The 15,962-nt window shown below is 39.0% G+C and overlaps 1 pseudogene; it reads left to right on the top strand.

Annotated features, from left to right (window-relative positions):
- The first annotated feature begins 231 nt into the window (after positions 1-231).
- LOC129638881 (heterogeneous nuclear ribonucleoprotein A3-like) lies at positions 232-1,426 on the top strand (annotated as a pseudogene).
- The last annotated feature ends 14,536 nt before the right edge of the window (positions 1,427-15,962 follow it).

The following is a 15,962-nucleotide window of genomic DNA, read 5'->3' as shown; positions in this document are numbered from 1 at the left end:
TTGAGGTATGTGTGTTCTAGGTGGATCCTGGGCTCCCTGCATTGGGAGCATGGAGTGTTAGCTCCTAGATCACCAGGGAAGTCTCAAGACTGTAGATTTGAAAAGGAAATCAGAAACATTTTCAATATTCACAAAAAGAGATGATGAAGGCCTAATTTATTAGCAGAGACAAAATAACATTTAATTTTATGCTGTGATTAAAATATTAATAGCGTTTTACTGGGTCTCAAAATGGAGGTAAAACTGCCGCCCGGTCTCCCCCAGCCCAACTCCGGCTGTTGCCACCGCCACCGAGGGGAGGAGGGTCATGATCCCAAGGAACCAGAGCAGTTGAGAAAGCTGTTTATTGGTGGTCTGAGCTTTGAAACTACAGATGATAGCTTAAGAGAACATTTTGAGAAATGTGGCACACTTACAGATTGTGTGGTGATGAGAGACCCCCAAACAAAACGTTCCAGGGGCTTTGGTTTTGTGACTTACTCTTGTGTTGAAGAAGTGGATGCAGCAGTGTGTGCTCGACCACACAAGGTTGATGGGCGTGTAGTGGAACCAAAGAGAACTGTTGCTAGAGAGGATTCTGTAAAGCCTGGTGCCCATCTAACAGTGAAGAAAATTTTTTTGGTGGTATTAAAGAAGATACAGAAGAATATAATTTGAGAGACTACTCTGAAAAGTATGGCAAGATTGAAACCATAGAAGTTATGCAAGACAGGCAGAGTGGGAAAAAGAGAGGATTTGCTTTTATAACTTTTGATGACCATTATACAGTTGATAAAATTGTTGTTCAGAAATACCACATGGGCATAATTGTGAAGTGGAAAAGGCCCTTTCTAAACAAGAGATGCAATCTGCTGGATCACAAAGAGGTCATGGAGGTGGATCTGGCAACTTTATGGGTCGTGGAGGAAACTTTGGAGGTGGTGGGGGTAACTTTGGCCGTGGTGGAAACTTTGGTGGAAGAGGAGGCTATGGTGGTGGAGGTGGTGGCAGCAGAGGGAGCTATGGAGGAGGCGATGGTGGATATAATGGATTTGGAGGGGATGGTGGCAACTATGGCGGTGGTCCTGGTTATAGTAGTAGAGGAGGTTACGGTGGTGGTGGACCAGGAGGCTATGGAAACCAAGGTGGTGGATATGGTGGCGGTGGTGGAGGATATGATGGTTACAATGAAGGAGGAAATTTTAGAGGTAACCATGGTGGTGTGGAAACTATAATGATTTTGGAAATTATAGTGGACAACAGCAGTCAAATTATGGACCCATGAAAGGGGGTAGTTTTGGTGGAAGAAGCTCGGGCAGTCCCTATGGTGGTGGTTATGGATCTGGTCGTGGAAGTGGTGGATATGGTAGCAGAAGGTTCTAAAAACTCAGAAGAAAAGGGCTACAGTTCTTAGCAGGAGAGAGAGCGAGGAGTTGTCAAGAAAGCTGCAGGTTACTTTGAGACAGTCGTTTCAAATGCGTTAGAGGAACTGCAAAAATCTGCCACAGAAGGAATGATGATCCATAGTCAGAAAAGTTAACTGCAGCTTAAACAGGAAGCCCTTCTTGTTCAGGACTGTCATAGCCACAGTTTGCAAAAACTGCAGCTATTGATTAATGCAATGTAGTGTCAATTAGATGTACATTCCTGAGGTCTTTTATCTGTTGTAGCTTTGTCTTTTTCTTTTCATTACATCAGGTATATTGCCCTGTAAATTGTGTTAGTGGTTACCAGGAATAAAAAATTAAGGAATTTTTAACTTTTCAATATTTGTGTAGTTCACTTTTTCTACATTTTAGTACAGAAACTTTAACAAAATGCAGTTTTGAAGGTGTTTTCCTTGTGAGTTAACAAGTAAAGAAGATCATTGTTAATTACTATTTTGTATGAATTTTGCTAAAGTTAACTGTAAAGAAACACCTGCTGACTTGCAGGTTAAGGGAATCTATTCTCCCCATTTCCAAACCATGAAATGAATGGCTCTGACATGTGGAGAGAATAGATATTTGTATGTTTGCAATGTGTGTTTTAGATAATAGAATTGGGTATTTAAATTAGCATATTTGTGAATTTAATAGCATTAAGATTTACCCTCAAATGAAAAATCTCAAAATTTATATTTGGTTTTTGTGCATTTTCTTTCAAAAATGTAATCATGATTTTAGTGTCTTGGCTTTGCTGAGAGTCCTAGCTGTGTTAGAACATCTCCATTCTACATTCGCCTTGGTCACAAGTGAGCTGCTTCCATAGTTTTATTTGGGTGTAAAGAATGTCTACTGCCCTCTGTTTAAATTCTGGGAAGGGGTAGTGAATGTTTCCCCTTTCCTCCTACCTTAGGAAACATTCTTAAAATGTTGAAAATACAAGACCACTAAGCTTGCTGTATCTGAGCAAATTAGTGGCTATCTTTTTTTCCTTTTTAAAGCACAAGAGGCCCATAAATCTTCAGTTATTTTCCTTGGTTTAATATATATTTTTTGATACAAGCTCTCAGAGCAAGGGAATAAAAATCATGCATTGTTGAACCCTTAAAAAATATTAATAGCGTTTTATTGAGATATTTATTTCCAGCTAACATTTATTTAGCCAAGCTTAAAACCTGGGTAAGAATTATAAGTGGATGTCTCATTTATTTCTTAAAACTTCATAAGGTATAAAAGTCTGTTAATATTCCTAACATTATAAATCAGGAAACAGAGATTCAGAGGGGTTGAGATATTTGCCCAAGCACACCTAGCTGATAAATGGTGTGGCCAGAATCTGAATCCATAGAGCCTGGTTCCCTGGCCACACTTTCAAATGTTAGATCATAAAGCCTATCCTTAGAGTGTCCTCAATGTCAAAGAAAAGTTGCTCTGGACAGAATTAAATTGGCAAGGAAAACTTTAAGACTATAGCAATGGGGAGAGAGACTGAACTCAACTCCACTGAAACAGAGTGGAGGGTTTTTAAGTACTAGGGTAAGCTAGTGAAAAAAGTACTGAGGGGTGACAGGGGAAGGTTGGTCAGTGTGACTGGGCCATCTGTATTTGTTAATTGTTTCTTATTCAAGTTAGACTCCGTCTTCCCACCAAGATGGGAAGTCAGAGGCACTGTGTTCCTCGGTGCTTACAGGATGGCTTCTAGGTTCTTAAGGAAGATATTCTGGGTTATAAAATTGTCAAGAGTCTAGAAGACTACTTATCACAAAGGTGCAGATAAGGAATTTATAATTGCAAATTTTCTAAAGCAAATGCTCAAAGAAAAGGGAAGGCCAGGGCCTCGTATCAGATGAAGCCTGTCTAAAGTATAGTCAAGCTGAGAGGAACATTAAGATCTTTTTGATCATGAATTATTCTGGAGTATGGGATGCAGTAAAATGCAGTGTGTTAGCCTTAATCCACTGGGGGAATTCCTCTGGAATGGCATATAAATCTCTGATATATATATAATCCATTTAAAATTATATTATACACATGTGTATGCTTAAAGTTAACACACCAGTATACATTGCACAATATAATCCACATCATCAAAGTAAAAATTTCTATTTTATAGACATTTTAAAACAGTGGATATTAATTAATGAGATCATTTAATGTTATTAACTAAGATAACAGTCAGTATTTTTTTTTAGTATTTGTTGTATGCCAGATATGAAGCTAAATTCTTTCTCATATAGTAATTACTTTCTCATATACTCCTAAGATCAATCATGGGAGGTAGCTACAATAATTATCTTCATTTTATGAGTGAGGAAACTGGTTCTGAGAAGGTCACATAATTTATAGTCTGTCTGAGCCCTAAGTAGGACTGGCTACTTATGGCAGCCCACTCCAGTATTCTTGCCGGGCAAATCCATGGATGGAGGAGCCTGGTGGGCTATAGTCCATAGGGTCACAAAGAGTCGGACGTGACTGAACAACTGAGTACACACCTAGCTTGTGAGACCCAAGGCAAAATGAACGTGTAGGACTTCTTGTTAAAAAATTATTGAGCATCATAAGATGACAACAGAACATTAAACCAAAGGGCCCTTCGAAGCACAGGGTACCCTATGACTGCAGGTCTTATGCCTGTCAAACTAGCCCCGCCCTTAAGTTAGTGCTTTCAACCTTTAAGTTGTTTTCCATCTTTCCTGAATAAGTTACTCAGTATCAAGGTTGTTGGGGATAGCCAGAGTTCATAAGTAGTGATCAGTTGATCTTTTTAAATGCCTGAACAAAAGAAAATTTCTCACAGTCAGGATTTGGATATTTAATTCCACCTGTATCAGCTTTCTATAAAGAAATTGATGCTTATGAACTGTGATGTTGGAGAAGACTCTTGAGAATCCCTTGGACAGCAAGGAGATCCAACCAGTCCATCCTAAAGGAAATCAATCCTGAATATTCATTGTAAGGACTGATGCTGAAGCTGAATGTCCAATACTTTGGCCACCTGATGCGAAGAGCTAACTCACTAGAAAAGACCCTGATGCTGGGAAAGATTGAAGGTGGGAGGAGAAGTGGATGACAGAGGAGGAGATGGTTGGATGGCATCAGCAACTTGATAGACATGAATTTGAGTAAGCTCCGGGAGTTGGTGATGGACCGGGAAGCCTGGCATACTGCAGTCCATGGAGTTGGAGAGAGTTGACACGACTGAGCAACTGAACTGAACTATCTCATACAGCTTGTCAGTGAGCATCAAAGTGTTAGAAGACATGAGACTCTCTACTGATCCTGTCTGAGAATAGTAAATATCTGGAACAAAGGAGGATCTTCCCATACAAAGGAAAACTATAGCTAAATACTAGCTGTCGTCTATGGGTCGCACAGAGTTGGACACGACTGAAGCGACTTAGCAGCAGCAGCAGCCTATATTCTGTGGTCACCTGATGCGAACAGCCGACTCATTGGAAAAAGTCCCTGATGCTAGCAAAGATTGAGGGCAGAAGAAGAGAGCATCAGAGGATGAGATGGCTGGATGGTATTACTGATGCAACAGACATGAACTTGGGCAAAATTTGGGAGATGGTGAGGCACGGGGAGGCCTGGTGTGCTGCAGTCCATGGGGTTGCAAAGAGTTGGACATGACTGGGTGACTGAACAACAGCATACTATGGCCCCTTTCACAATATATTACTCTGTCTGATTAGAACTAAACTTGGAAGACACCATGCTATATTTAGATGACAACGAATATTAGCAATACAAACAAAAAATGTTTTTTCATCATTAAAGAGAAAGATATATGATAGTACTGAGGCTACTACCAGAAGATGGGTATATTAGTACTAAATTTTTAAAAACTTATTCATACTGAAGCCCAGCATGGTTGAGTAGCATTAAATGCAGATGCTTTCCAGAGTAAAATTGCTTTATTCCTGGAGTAGAGTACTGTCCAAAGTGACTATTATTCTCACTGCATGAATTATTGTGGCTTAAGTAACATTTTATTGTAAATGGCACTTACAGAGAGTAGTAGATTTAGATTTCATTATAAAAGAGGTTAGTTTTCATTGTGAAAGTTCTCTTTGCTTTTTGATAGAGATGAAACCAATATGAAGCTAGTGAAAATGAAAATGTTAGTTGCTCTGTTGTCTCCAACTCTTTGTGACCCTGTGGACTGTAGCCCACCAGGCTCCTGTGTCCATGGAATTCTCCAAGCAAGAATACTGGAGTGGGTAGCCATGCCCTTTTCCAAGGAATCTTCCTGACCCAGGGATCGAACCTGGGTCTCCTATATTGCAGGCAAATTCTTTTACGTCTGAGCCACCAGGGAAGCCCGAACATAGACCAAAGATGATCCCAAATGTGAATAGAGGTAAAGATTATACATATGAAGTTCTTTTTAAGATCAGCTCCTTGAAACACTTATATGAATTCTACAATCAAAAATTTGTCATTTGGGGAGCTTCGCTGGGTTGCTCAGGGGTAAAGAATCTGCCTGCCAACACAGGGGAAATGAGTTCGATCCCTGATCTGGGAAGATCCCACATGCTGTGGGGAAACTAAACCCACGTGCCATAACTCCTGAAGCCCATGACCAAGACTAGAGAGTAGTCCCCACTCACCATAACTAGAGAAAAAGCCCTTGCAACAGTGAAGACCCAATACAGCCATAAGTAAATAAATATTATTAAAAAAAATTTGTCGTTGGAATAGACAAGAGGCTGTTGTCAGGGTGACACGTATTCCTTGACTGTTGTTTGGCATTTTGTGTCGTTTTTAAAAAAAATGACTTGTCTTCCCATCTGAATGTATTAACAAAATGTTAAGCAAATTTCTTAAATATCATTATGATCCTGGTCTTAAATATAAATATTTTGCTTCAAAAACATGCAACTTTCTTATATATTACAGTTTTTAAATAACTTTCCTAAGATATAATTGGCATATAATAAACCATACATACTTGAGGCATAGAACTTAAGTTTTGAAATATGTATTTACCCATGAGAATATCACAAAAACCAAGACAGTAAACATACCTAGTCCTCCTCATAACTTCCCCCTGCTCCTCAGTAGCCTCTAACTTCCTCATACCCAATCTATTCTTACCTTATTCTCCAGACAATCACTGATCTGCTTTCTGTCACTAGAGATTTGTTTGCAGGTTTTAAAGAATTTTGTATAAATGGAATCATACAATATATACTCCTTTTATTAAGCATAATAGTCTGAGATTCATCCACATTGTAGCTTGAAGCAGTAATTTATTCCTTTTAATCACCGAGTAGTATTTTACTGTATGGAAATATAACTTTTATTTATCTGTTCACCTGTGAACATTTGTGTTGTTTCTGGTTTGGGGCTATTACATATAAAACTGCTATGAACATTTTGCATATTAAAATTTGATGAACAGCTGTATTTGTTTTTCTTGAGTAGATACTTAGCATGAAATGAATGAATCATTTTATAGATGTATATTTAAAATTTTAAGAAACTACCAAACTATTTACCAAAGTGGGTAAACAATTTTTTATATTCCAACTAGCCGTGTAAGAGAGTTCCAGTTGCTCCACATGCTTGGCAACACTTGTAGTAAATTGAATCTATATCTTTTATGTAAAAGCTAGAATCTTAGTATTCACATCAGATAATATTTATTGATAATAAACATATGAAGCACAATTCATTTGAAGAGGTTAGAGGACAGAGGCAAATATCTATATTTCAAAGGCATTTTGAGAAATCTGTCAGCTTTCTGTTAATTTTCCTTGTCTCAGTACCCAGAATAAAAATGATCACAACAAATTTTAAATAGACATTATTATAGTGATAGCTACTATTTACTTATGAATATAGGGGTCACAAATAAGTCCATCAGAGCTATAGGTAAATGTCCAAAAGGAAAACAAATTAGAGGAAGTACAACTTCTCAGAATATAGGACTGTAACTAGTGCGGTTCAGTTATATGCATCAGCTGAGTAAAGTGTCTATGTGATAAGGACATTGTGATTAGGTTAGAGTGGCATTTTTTTGGTCTCTCAAATGTGTTTGTATTGCGGATCCAACCAGTCCTTCCTAAAGGAAATCAGTCCTGAATGTTCATTGGAAGGACTGATATTGAAGCTGAAACTCTAATACTTTGGCCATCTGATGTTAAGAGCTGACTCATTTGAAAACACCCTGATGCTGGTAAAGACTGAAGGCGAGAGGAGAAGGAGACCACAGAGGATGAGGTGGTTACATGGCATCACAGACTCAATGGACATGAGTATGAGTAAACTCTGGGAATTGGTGATGGACAAGGAGGCCTGGCATGCTGCAGTCAATGGGCTCACAAAGATTCGGACATGACTGAACAACTGAACTGAACTGATTGGACTCAAAATAATCTTATCATTAGCCAGACCAGTGAGACCAATAATTTTGGTTTCAGTTCAGTTCAGTTCAGTCACTCTGTCGTGTCCAACTCTTTGCGACCCCATGAATCACAGCACGCCAGGCCTCCCTGTCCATCACCAACTCCTGGAGTTCACTCAGACTCACATCCATCGAGTCAGTGATGCCATCCAGCCATCTCATCCTCTGTCGTCCCCTTCTCCTCCTGCCCCCAATCCCTCCCAGCATCAGGGTCTTTTCCAATGAGTCAACTCTTCGCATGAGGTGGCCAAAGTACTGGAGTTTCAGCTTTAGCATCATTCCTTCCAAAGAAATCCCAGGGCTGATCTCCTTCAGAATGGACTGGTTGGATCTCCTTGCAGTCCAAGGGACTCTCAAGAGTCTTCTCCAACACCACAGTTCAAAAACATCAATTCTTTGGCGCTCAGCCTTCTTCACAGCCCAACTCTCACATCCATACATGACCACTGGAAAAACCATAGCCTTGACTAGACGGACCTTTGTTGGCAAAGTAATGTCTCTGCTTTTGAATATGCTATCTAGGTTGGTCATAACTTTCCTTCCAAGGAGTAAGCGTCTTTTAATTTCATGGCTGCAGTCACCATCTGCAGTGATTTTGAGCCCCCCAAAATAAAGTCTGACACTGTTTCCACTGTTTCCCCATCTATTTCCCATGAAGTGATGGGACCGGATGCCATGATCTTCGTTTTCTGAATGTTGAGCTTTAAGCCAACTTTTTCACTCTCCACTTTCATCAAGAGGCTTTTTAGTTCCTCTTCACTTTCTGCCATAAGGGTGGTGTTATCTGCATATCTAAGGTTATGAACAGTATGAAAAGGCAAAATGATAGGATACTGAAAGAGGAGCTCCCCAGGTCAGTAGATGCCCAATATGCTTCTGGAGATCAGTGGAGAAATAACTCCAGAAAGAATGAAGGGATGGAGCCAAAGCAAAAACAATACCCAGCTGTGGATGTGACTGGTGATAGAAGGAAGGTCCGAGGCTGTAAAGAGGAATATTGCATAGGAACCTGGAATGTCAGGTCCATGAATCAAGGCAAATTGGAAGTGGTCAAACAAGAGATGGCAAAAGGGAATGTCGACGTTCTAGGAATCAGTGAACTAAAATGGACTGGAATGGGTGAATTGAACTCAGATGACCATTATATCTACTACTGCGGACAGGAATCCCTCAGAAGAAATGGAGTAGCCATCATGGTCAACAAAAGAGTTCAAAATGCAGTACTCGGATGCAATCTCAAAAACGACAGAATGATCTCTGTTCGTTTCCAAGGCAAACCGTTCAATATCACAGTAATCCAAGTCTATGCCCCAACCAGTAACGCTGAAGAAGCTGAAGTTGAACGGTTCTATGAAGACCTACAAGACCTTTTAGAACTAACACCCAAAAAAGATGTCCTTTTCATTATAGGGGACTGGCATGCAAAAATAGAAGTCAAGAAACACCTGGAGTAACAGGTAAATTTGGCCTTGGAATACAGAATGAAGCAGGACAAAGACTAATAGAGTTTTGCCAAGAGAATGCACTGGTCATAGCAAACACCCTCTTCCAACAACACAAGACTCTACACATGGACATCACCAGATGATCAACACCGAAATCAGACTGATTATATTCTTTGCAGCCAAAGATAGAGAAGCTCTATACAGTCAACAAAAACAAGACCAGGAGCTGACTGTGGCTCAGATCATGAACTCCTTATTACCAAATTCAGACTGAAATTGAAGAAAGTAGGGAAAACCACTAGACCATTCAGGTATGACCTAAATCAAATCCCTTATGATTATACAGTGGAAGTAAGGAATAGATTTAAGGGCCTAGATCTGATAGATAGAGTGCCTGATGAACTATGGACTGAGGTTTGTGACATTGTACAGGAGAACAGGGATCAAGACCATCCCCATGGAAAAGAAATGCAAAAAAGCAACATGGCTGTTTAGGGAGGCCTTACAAATAGCTGTGAAAAGAAGAGAAGTGAAAAACAAAGGAGAAAAGGAAAGATATAAACATCTGAATGCAGAGTTCCAAAGAATAGCAAGAAGAGATAAGAAAGCCTTCCTCGGCGATCAATGCAAAGAAATAGAGGAAAACAACAGAATGCGAAACACTAGAGATCTCTTCAAGAAAATTAGAAATACCAAGGGAACATTTCATGCAAAGATGGGCTTGATAAAGGACAGAAATGGTATGGACCTAACAGAAGCAGAAGATGTTAAGAAGAGGTGGCAAGAATACACAGAAGAACTATACAAAAAAGATCTTCATGACCCAGATAATCACGATGGTGTGATCACTCATCTAGCTAGAGCCAGACATCCTGGAATGTGAAGTTAAGTGGGCCTTAGAAAGCATCACTACAAACAAAGCTAGTGGAGGTGATGGAATTCCAGTTGAGCTATTTCAAATCCTGAAAGATGATGCTGTGAAAGTGCTGCACTCAATATGCCTGCAAATTTGGAAAATGCAGCAGTGGCCACAGGACTGGCAAAGGTCAGTTTTCATTCCAATCCCAAAGAAAGAGAATGCCAAAGAATGCTTAAACTACCACACAATTGCACTCATCTCACACGCCAGTAAAGTAATGCTCAAAATTCTCCAAGCCAGGCTTCAGCAGTACGTGAACCATGAACTTCCTGATGTTCAAGCTGGTTTTAGAAAAGGCAGAGGAACCTGAGATCCAATTGCTAACATCTGCTGGATCATGGAAAAAGCAAGAGAGTTTCAGGAAAACATCTATTTCTGCTTTATTGACTATGCCAAAGCCTTTGACTGTGTGGATCACAATAAACTGTGGAAAATTCTGAAAGAGATGGGAATACCAGACCACCTGACCTGCCTCTTGAGAAATCTGTATGCAGGTCAGGAAGCAACAGTTAGAACTGGACATGGGACAACACACTGGTTCCAAATAGGAAAAGGAGTACGTCAAGCCTGTATATTGTCACCCTGCTTATTTAACTTCTATGCAGAGTACATCATGAGAAACGCTGGACTGGAAGAAACACAAGCTGGAATCAAGATTATTGGGAGAAATATCAATTTTGGTTTAGTTTCCATCAAAGAACAGAAGCTACTTTGTCAAGATACAAAGTAGATACAAGATCTGATTTCAAAACCTATAAGAGGTAAGAGTCAGAAAATATCTGGTGTATTTTTCTCTTACTGGTTGATCTAAAATACACATGGATCAGCTCATGAGTAGTGCCATGTGGATGGTATTCCCAATCCAAGGGTTTTGACTCTTACAAAGCAACTGAATATAAACAGTGATTATTCAGGTGTCTGTATACAGTGGTGAAGGGGTTACAGTCATTTTTCCTCATCTTTTAGTGCTGTTAGCAATGATATATGTCTACCTAACTCCATTTTTAAAAGTTGAATTGTATGATGAAATTCAATTCCTAATTTATTTCATTATGATTATAAAATGTAATCATAGACTCCTATGATCTTACAGTTAGAAGAGATAGAAATAGTGCCTGAGAAAGTCCACTTTGCTTGGAGAGTGTTTGGGTTTTATTTTTTAAGATTTACTTGTTTCTTTTTGACTGTGGTGGGTCTTCGTTGCTGCATGCGGGCGTTCTCTAGTGGCGAGCAGGGTCTACTGTTCATTGTGGTGCGCCAGCTTCTCATTGCTTCTCTTGCTGCAGAGCACAGGCTAGAGACATGGGCTTCAGTAGTTGCAGCTCATGGGCTCTGGAGCATGCACTCAGTAGCTGTGGCACAGAGGTTTAGTTGCTCCATGGCATGTGGGATCTTCCTGGACTAGGGATCTAACCAGTGTCCCTTACATTGCAAGACAGATTGTTAACCCCTGGACCACCAAGGAAGTCCTTGCAGAGTGTTTAATAGATAGAAGGTGCTTCTTTTTATGGTGCTGAAATTTACCTCCTGACCATTTCTTTTAAACCCATGGAAGATTTCCTACTGCTAAAGAAGACATTTACTGAAAGAAGGGTGTAGAAATGTCATGAAGAGAATGTGAGTTTGGCTTATACTTCCACCACTTACTTGAGTTTTTTTTTTTAACAAGTCCTAGGTAATATTTATCTTCTTGAACCTCTGTTTCTTTACCTCATGAAGTAGAGATAATAACAAGTACATCTTAGAGTTGTTTGAATGCTAAATGAAATTATTATATGCACAGTCCCTATTTACTAACCACTAGTTCCAACTATGTTACCTTTTTCACCCCAGTGAACCTGATAACCTAGCTTAACTTAGATCAGGCTTTGCCTTGGCAAAATATATTATTTCTGATGCTATTTGATCATGCTTCATTTTTAGTAACTTCCAACATTGATATTTTTAGTGAGAACTGAGTGTTTAAATTTGAGCGCTTCCAAATAATCTATTTTATTCTTTAGTTCCTTTTTAGTCTTTATCTTCTAAAATTGCAAAGAATGTCTGTAAAAAACAAACAAACGAGAATTTTACGTAATGGCCTGTTAAATATATTGTACCTTTCTTTTGGCTACAAAAGGCTAGCTACAATTGTTTCAGTGCCCATCTATCTATCTATATCATCTCTAAATGATTTACCTCTCACTGTGATCACGAATCAGTCATATTCCAAATAGATGTTCCCAGTGGAATCAACAATAAATACATTAAATACTAGTCTTGTTGACTACAAAAGAACTGGGATAAACTCATCAAACCCAATGAGAAAATTAGTGATGTCTGTTTATCTGTCTGATGCAATAGTGCCTGTGTGTGAAATACCCAAACTCTCATTGCATGCCTACTGTCAGAAACTGTTGACAACACACTTAATCACTGAATTCTCTTTGTTTGGGAAGCCTCACTCATTTTCACTGATATTTTCTTTTTTAATGTATGTTACTCATGCCTTTCAAGCTATCCACAAAGCTGTCAATTTTCTGATATGCTCTTCTTTCTCTGAATGTCTACTTTCCTGATGGTACCCAATAACTAAAAAATAAGTAAAACTAGCACTAGAGAATCTTTTCAACTTGACCAGTCTGATTTTATAAATTTTTAAGTGGTCAGTTTTTTTGTTTTTCTTACTATAATTAAAATTGCCAGTTACCAAGGAGACAAGTGAAAGTCTAAGGCAAAGCAAAAACAGAAATATTCAATATTTGTGTTTTACAATCCAGATAATTTACACTGTTCACAAAATTATAATCATCAAAAAAAACTATCACTCTATTATTCTCCCTCCACCTCTTGATTAGTGACTTATAAGAATTGTTAGCCATCAATAAGCATTCTTATAAAGGATTCTGTGACTCCCTTTATCCTCTGACAAGTCAAGTCTTTTAAGGAAAGCGGTCTTTTCTCAGGATGAAATGAAAACGTTTTATTTAATGCCTCAATGTGTGAATGTTGTCCCTGTGAATTTCATCTGCTGTCTGTGCCAACTCTGAACAAAACACCCCACACCATACTTCCTACATCAGCAATTCCTGTCAGTTCTAACTGCTGATTGTTTGCTGAATTTGGCCCCTTTTGACACCTCATTCTTACTCCTCTAGTCCAGTCTACTTTATTTCTCACCTACATTACCTTTGTCATTGGTTACCTGGTCTCCCAGTTTCCATTTAGGCTCACAAATATTCATTTCTTTCACCAATCGCCAGAATTGGTGACTATCATGTAACACACTGAATAGTAATTCAGTGTGCTACATGATAGCACTGTAAACACAGGAAGTGACTCCTCTGCACACAAGGACTTTGGATCTTTTCATACCATGAATTTAAATGTAAGAAAATAACAAAGAAATAGAAGGAAAGATCACTAAGAGTGGAAATAGAAATGGGAAATAGCAAATATAAAGTGAGAAGTAATAAGAACCATGTAAAGCAAGTAAAAAACAAAAGACCATAGGAAATAAGATTACCAAAAACAAATTAAAAGAAGCTCATGAACATAACCACCTACTCCATTTCTGAATTTGCTGTTGACCGTTATTTGTTGACTGAAGGAAAGTCTGTTTCAACTGAACATCTCAACACTTCCTTGTATTCCATTTTGTTGAGATAAACACATGCACATACAAGGAAGGAATTGTCTTACCATTGGTAGATTAAAAATCACCTTAAGTTTGATGTTTTGATTATCCTGATATCTTCAATTCAGCAAATGGCAAATGAAAGTTATATAGGCATCTTGCCTACAAGTACTATATTTCAGTGTAGTGTATGAGTTAGCTCCAGAGATCAAATTCAGTAGAATGTAATTTCCATAGAGGCAGATTTATTTTTTAATCATTCACCTCAAGCACCTAGAAGGGTGCCTGGCATATTGCATGTACTCACAGACTATTTATTAGATGCATGAATAAGTCTAGCAAGAAAAAACTGGCTCAATCACTGACCTAAAAGCAAAGCATGTATTGTCTATAGTGTTTACACAAGGTTAAAACATCAATTATCCATTTATTTGAGAAAAATATGGACTGCTTTAACTAGAGATGAAGTTCAGAATTCAAAATTCAATCATACCTATCATATTTACTATAAAAATAACCTAATTTTTATTTAAAGGTTTCAGTATAAAGCATTTGAAAGTATCTTGCCTTATTTTTACCCCATTTCTACTTTTAATAAGTGAATTTTTGCTTTATTGACTATGCCAAAGCCTTTGACTGTGTGGATCACAATAAACTGTGGAAAATTCTGAAAGAGATGGGAATACCAGACCACCTGATCTGCCTCTTGAGAAATGTGTATGTAGGTCAGGAAGCAACAGTTAGAACTGGACTGGTTCCAAATAGGAAAAGGAGTACGTCAAGGCTGTATATTGTCACCCTGCTTATTTAACTTCTGTACAGAGTACATCATGAGAAATGCTGGGCTGGAAGAAGCACAAGCTGGAATCAAGATTGCTGGGAGAAATATCAATAACCTCAGATATGCAGATGACACTACCCTTATGGTAGAAAGTGAAGAGGAACTCAAAAGCCTCTTGATAAAGGTGAAAGAGGAGAGTGAAAAAGTTGGCTTAAAATTCAGCATTCAGAAAACGAAGATCATGGCATCTGGTCCCATCACTTCATGGGAAATAGATGGAGAAACAGTGGAAACAATGTCAGACTTTATTTTTGGGGGCTTCAGAATCACTGCAGATGGTGACTGCAGCCATAAAATTAAAAGACGCTTACTCCTTGGAAGGAAAGTTATGACCAACCTAGATAGCATATTCAAAAGCAGAGACATTACTTTGCCAACAAAGGTCCATCTAGTCAAGGCTATGGTTTTTCCAGTGGTCATGTATGGATGTGAGAGTTGGACTGTGAAGAAGGCTGAGTGCCGAAGAATTGATGCTTTTGAAGTGTGGTGTTGGAGAAGACTCTTGAGAGTCCCTTGGACTGCAAGGAGATCCAACCAGTCCATTCTGAAGGAAATCAGCCCTGGGATTTCTTTGGAAGGAATGATGCTAAAGCTTAAAGTCCAATACTTTGGCCACCTCATGTGAAGAGTTGACTCATTGGAAAAGACTCTGATGCTGGGAGGGATTGGGGGTAGGTGGAGAAGGGGATGACAGAGGATGAGATGGCTGGATGGCATCACTGACTCGATGGACGTGAGTCTGAGTGAACTCCAGGAGTTGGTGATGGACAGGGAGGCCTGGCGTGCTGTGATTCATGGGATTGCAAAGAGTCGGACATGACTGAGCAACTGAACTGAACTGAACTGAAAAAGTGAATTAAAAAATCTAATTAAGCATCACTGCATTCATATTTTGAAGGGCTGTCAATGTTAACCTGGGATCCACATGAGAAAATAGAAATCATACAGGCTTTTGGATTAGACTAACCCAAACTTTAGCTTATAAATTGGCATAGGATAATTGCCTTTCTGAACTTGAACTTCCTCAGTGATAAAATGTAGTTGATATTAACTTATATTACAGTGTGCCGTGCTTAGTCACTCAGTCATGTCCATCTCTTTGCGACTCCATGGACTTGTAGCCTGCCAGGCTTCTCTGTCCATGGGGATTCTCCAGGCAAGAGTACTGGAGTGGGTTACTGTGCCCTCCAGGAGATCTTCCCAACCCAGAGATTGAACCCAGGTCTACAGCATTGAAGACAGATTCTTTATCGACTGAGCCACCAGGGAGGCTCATATTACAGTGTGATGGTGAGGATGTAATGAGATGACACACTGAAATGTTTA

Source organism: Bubalus kerabau, chromosome 1 (assembly GCF_029407905.1).
Source record: "Bubalus kerabau isolate K-KA32 ecotype Philippines breed swamp buffalo chromosome 1, PCC_UOA_SB_1v2, whole genome shotgun sequence".
Taxonomy (NCBI): Eukaryota; Metazoa; Chordata; class Mammalia; order Artiodactyla; family Bovidae; genus Bubalus; species Bubalus kerabau.
This window is presented reverse-complemented; position numbering and strand designations above follow the sequence as displayed.